The sequence below is a fragment of the Falco naumanni genome, chromosome 3, assembly GCF_017639655.2.
Source record: "Falco naumanni isolate bFalNau1 chromosome 3, bFalNau1.pat, whole genome shotgun sequence".
In the NCBI taxonomy this organism is placed as follows: Eukaryota; Metazoa; Chordata; class Aves; order Falconiformes; family Falconidae; genus Falco; species Falco naumanni.
Window position 1 is genome coordinate 53796744 of NC_054056.1, and position 5459 is coordinate 53802202.

A 5459-nucleotide genomic window follows, 5' to 3' on the forward strand; every position below is an offset into this window, starting at 1 on the left:
GTAACAAAGGACACGGGTAACCAGTTGTTTTTTGTTTTTTGTTTTTTGTTTTTTTAATAAATAAAACTGTAGAAATTTGATGATAAATTGACAATTTAGAGGTATAATAGCATGCACCTATGAACAATAGCTTGTTCAAAGAGGCAAGTAAAGATGTAATGGAATAATTCAGAGAGCTCAATGCCATATTACTTTGAAACAGGAACAGAAGACAGGCTCGCACCTGGAAGTGACACTTGAGGGATTTTTGGAAAAAATTATGGTCGGTCATACCACAGCTGTGGGAAGGAGGAAGTGAGATGTCCAGTAGGAGGCAGTTGTACAAAAGCACATTGAAGGGATAATAGGCTAAACTAGTTTATTGTTTGTAAGGGAAAGTCAGAGATGTATAATGCATCACCTCCTGGGCACTATATGACAAATACATTTTCTGACTAAAGCAGTTACCTGTTAATCTTAGCCTGAAACATCTGAGCCCATATTCATGATGCTGAAGGTTCTTGTAGGTAGAATTATTGAATTCTTCTGGAGCAGGCTGAGCAGCTTCTGTGGTCTTCGTTGGCGGCATCCTGAAGCCCGCCGGCCACATCCACGTCTTCCTTATGTGGATATACAGGCAGAATTATGTCACTTATTCTGACTCTTGTCTGTCGTTTACCATTCCTAGCTGGATTCTTGCTAACCTTTAAAGCACACAAAGTAAGGACTTTGAACAGTTGCTTCAGATTTTCCCAATGACCTTGGATTTCTAAAGCCCTGTTCTTGGGTGTAGCAAGAAGTGATTGTCTTAGACTCCACCTGCTTAATTCCTAAACTTCAGCAGGAACAACAAACTAGGCTCTGACCCCTCTGTCTGATCTAATGAAATTTTACAGTGTGCAGAGATGTGACTGAACTCAGAGCTGCCTCATCTCTTGTTTGATTTTAATGTAACTGTGTGAATAAAGCAATTGGTGTTTGGCCTTATATTAATTTTGAAGTAATGAAAACTAGTATCAGCATGAATACAGTTGCAGGTAGTAACACTGGAAATTGCTCAAATTACACAGCTGTAAATCCACAAATTTGGATACATGTTCAGACTTGTGAACAGTGTATTTGTGGACCTACCTTCACAGCACACTGAAAATGACAATGTACACATGGAATCTGTAAGTTTACATTCCTCATTTGATATTCCAACTTACTTTTAGCATATTGCTGTGTACTTAAAACATGGAATTTAAAATTAAGAAATGGTGACATGCATTTATGTCAATTAACTATGACCTTGCTCTGGCTGAAAGTCACATAGCCATAGGTATTGTGGAACCAAGTGGTAGATGAAGGCAGCGACCCAATATGTTTAATACTTCAGCATAGAATATTTTGATTGTTAGCTTCTTGGGAGATTGGTTAATTGCTTGTTTATCTTCTGTGTAATTTGTTACTAAATAAGCTTTTAAAAGCATAATTTTGGAATGGAGCCAGTCTGAATCTGATCCATGTTGACAGCATAAAGTCTGCATCAGTTATGCATTAATGCCTAGCCTTGTTTGCTTTGCTTTAATAGAATTGTGTAGAACAGCTTGAATTGAATCCAAATAAGAACAAATTTTACCAAGAGTTGTTGAGTCTTTTTCTGGAGTTTCAAACAGCTTTTAATAGGGAAAGGGCTAGAAAACTGGTGCTTGGCTACAGTTTTACCCATACTGACTAATTAGCAGAATTAACGTAATTACTCTGCGTGCATGTAATAATACTAAAAGGAGTTTTGTGAATCTGCTAGGAGAGCAGGTTTTCTAAGTTAGGCATAGCAGAACCTTCTACACCTTCTGGGTTCAAGACTGCTTGTTGATTAATGCTCCTTCCAGCCAAGCAGTCTGGCCTGGATCCAAGGAGTCAAAATGGTGATGGTGTGGCTGTGGCTTGACTGTAAAGTGAATTAACTGGGCTTTAAGGCTTCTCTGTTCAGATCAAAAAACCCCGTGTCTCTATGACGAGAAGTGCTGAAAAACTGATAAGCTTACTGGGATGGTTCACATTTGATATAAATCCTTAGAAAAGCTAACTATGCACTGAAGGATTCGCAGTGAACATGCTATCATTTTTCCACTGCTCTGTCTTTATGACATATCAGGTATCACCATTTTTTCTGTAGATGACAAGAAAACATGAAACTTCCACAAACCATGACGTGGGGTACAGCAGCCTTACCAGACAGGATGCAGGGATGTTGTATTTAGTTTTTCAATATGTTGTCTGAAGTCTTGTTTTATAATATGTTCTTATTTGAGTACATGGAGTAGAGGCTGCTATGTAATCAAAGCAGCATATGTTTCTTTAACTAGGTCTCAATCATTCCAAACTCCAAAAGCTCAATATTTCTTGCAATTTGTTTTTCTATGTTGTAGCTCATGGTTAGATAAGAATGCTTTTTCCAGGTAGCACTGGCACAAATCCCCAAAACCAGGTAATTCAAATGTTACTTTTAAAGTACAATGACTTAGAAGTATACAGCTGAGTATTTTCTATTTTTACTTGAAAGTATACAATTTTCTACATATTTTCCATAGATTTTTCTCTGTCTCTGTAATCACTTTAAAAGCTGTATGTTAGAGAGGCAAAGTGATAATGATTTTTTTGTGAAGGTTTTATGTACTTTAGACAGAAAACCCCAAAGGGGAAAAATAGATTCCTTATAATTTGTCTGAGTGCATACTTACAAAATGGTGAAGTTTGGCAGGCAGGGGAATGGATAAAACAACAATAATAATTTTTAACATCCTGAACAACTTTTTTTTTTTTTTTTAATTATTTAAAGAAGAAGAAGAAGATGAAATCCCTGTCAGCTGGCAACCCTTACAGTTTGGTGCGTTTTCTGGAGTGTGCAGCTAGGTGTGCGGAGTGAAACTGGACATGTTTTATTTCCTTGGAAGCTTGGCTACTGCAGTCAGCTTCCCACCTCCTCCCTTAGTTCTCTGCCCTCATGTTGTGGGCACATGCAGCAGCAGAGGCTGGTGCTCCTGGTGTTGGCATGTTCTTCCCAGAGCCAGTAGCAACTGGATGAAACTCTTGGAGCTCTGTATCTAACCCCTGCTCTGTTTTCTGCCTTCTCTTGTTTTCCATAAAGCACAAGGCATCTGGAAAAGGGTATAAGTGGCTTTAACTTTCAAACTATAGTGGTTTCTTCCAGCTTTACACCATGGCAAGCTCTTCTCTGTTTGAATCTAATTGCATCAGCTGAAAAGATGAACTTTTGTCAAATGTCTTCCATGAAAGTATTCTATTAATGGGATAAGGGAAGAAATGTGGTAAAGGGTGCATTCTTTAGCCAAACTTCACAGTGACCTATGTGAAACCACCTGCTGATCTCATTCAGTCTGTTGCTGGTTTTGTTATCATGGTCAGTATGGTGGCCACAGAAGGAAAGTGCAGAGAACAGAGTGATCTGTTCATTGCAAGAGGTGAATATTTACAGAACAGGGCTATGACACGCTGGTACAGTCATACAGAAGGCAGCTTACACTGCCACTTATTAATGCTATTTATTACTTTGAGATAGTGGCTTGAAAGCTTAGTTGGCTATTCCTAGAAAGCACACAAAGGTTGCAGACACTTTTTGTCTTGTTGACACTGTCCAGTTTAAAACTGCGATTTTTTCACTGTAATAAGATCATAAAAGAATATTTCCTTTATTAGCCAGGCTCTGTAATGCATGGCTGGGATGAAGAAACTGGGAGATGGACGAAAGCAGATGTGTCAGGTTGTTTGCAGATATTTCAAAATTATCTGCTTAGGTGGAAATTCAAGTTAGCAATCTGCTTACCAGTGATCTGTGAACCTGTGTGGCATTTCGTGCTTGTCATAGTTGGACAGGCTGTCAAGCACTTAATCAGGAAGCCATTATCACTTTCCTGTTTCTTTATGGCATTTTCCAATGTTCCGTTCTAACCCATAATATAATTTCTGGGGTCATTTTTTTGTTTGAGAGGTTTTTGAGTTGCAGGCACCAGGGTATCTGTCTATCTCTAGAATTCTATAAATAGCCCTTACTAATAAATACCAGTCTTTACTGAAAAGAATTGCTTGGCTGTATATATAATGTTCCTTGCATAAAAACCCTCTGTATGAGCAGCTTTTTCACAAGAAGAGTTTGAGTTTGTAGTAATGTAACAAGCAGATAAATACAGTTTAATGTTTAAATGCTTTGTAAACTACCTGTATTTTACTCCTGTTGTCAAAATCCAGTTTTCGTCTAAGAGTTGCTTTTGGTAAGGCTCTGACGTGGTAGAGTTTTTTAAGCATTTTCATTGCAATACTGATTTACTTTAAGCAGAGGTGATTGATATGTCTGAATTCTTCTAGGTTAATCAAGTTTTCTCCTTTATTAGCATAATGAGATTTGTAATGAAATTGCTGCTGAAATTGAGAGACAGAAGAATGAGGTTAGTGGATTTTAGGATAATGGAGAGGCATTTGATTTAAGTGAATCTGCTGGGTCCTGTGTACCTAAATATAAAGAAATGACTACAAAGAACTGCCTGAAGAAATCTTTGACTAGATTTTTCCCAGTGCAGTTGAGAATAAGACCTGTCCTAAAGAGCATGTTCAGGAAAAATGTTAAAAATGTAAGTAAATTCATGCATAGTCCAAGGATCACATCTAAGAACATTATTTTTTTAGCCAAAACAGGGATATGTTTTACCAGATGGTGTTTCTCCTTGCATAGTGGTAAATATTCTCACTTATAAATAGAAAGCAGTAGAACATGCCTTTAACTTCAAGCGTGTACCTGGTCTTCTCAGATTACATGGTCAGCTCAAGAAATCAACGTTATGTATGTGCTTAAGTACTTTTCTGGATCAAGACTTCTGTAAGTCTTGTTAATTGCTGACACTGTACAGAAAAAGATATTAAAAGCACTGTAAAAATTCTGCAAAAAACACTATATAGTTAATCTATGACCTTGAGGAGTTTAGCAACTAAGACAGGGACAGAGTCGTGTGGTGCCTTGAAAAGCTCAGGAAAGGAAATACCTACGTTTGTTAGTTAAAATTGATGCTGATAATTCAAATGCAATTATAGTGAGTTGAATTATTTCAATAATGCTAAATCCAGTCTAAAGCCCCCAGGCATGCTATACTCCCTGCTTCTCTGTATTCCTCAGCCACCTAACTCTTGTAGCAGCTACAGTCATGTTAACGTGGCCAACAGTTTCAGCCTGAGTTAGTTCTGAGAAGAGGCACTGCGGAAGTATGCTTTAAAATGTTTGCTGGGGTGCTGGTGAACCCAAGTAGGGAACATGTGGAGATGTAGCCAGCAACACACACCTTCAAGCTGTGGACAGTTTATACTGAGAAACTTTCCAAAGTTGTCCATGTTTTTTCCTTGTACTGAGATAGGAAAAAGCCGTTGCTTCTGTTCCTAAAATAGGAGTAAACATGGAGTTGTTTACTACTTTCAGGTAACTCTGAACC

General features: G+C 38.0%; 1 long non-coding RNA gene across 1 annotated transcript; it reads left to right on the forward strand.

Annotated features, from left to right (window-relative positions):
* Nucleotides 1–521: 521 nt before the first annotated feature.
* Nucleotides 522–4701, forward strand: LOC121084267. Its single transcript, XR_005826672.1, has 3 exons — nucleotides 522–557; nucleotides 3362–3364; nucleotides 4691–4701. It is a non-coding gene; the product is annotated as an uncharacterized LOC121084267 (long non-coding RNA).
* Nucleotides 4702–5459: the final 758 nt, after the last annotated feature.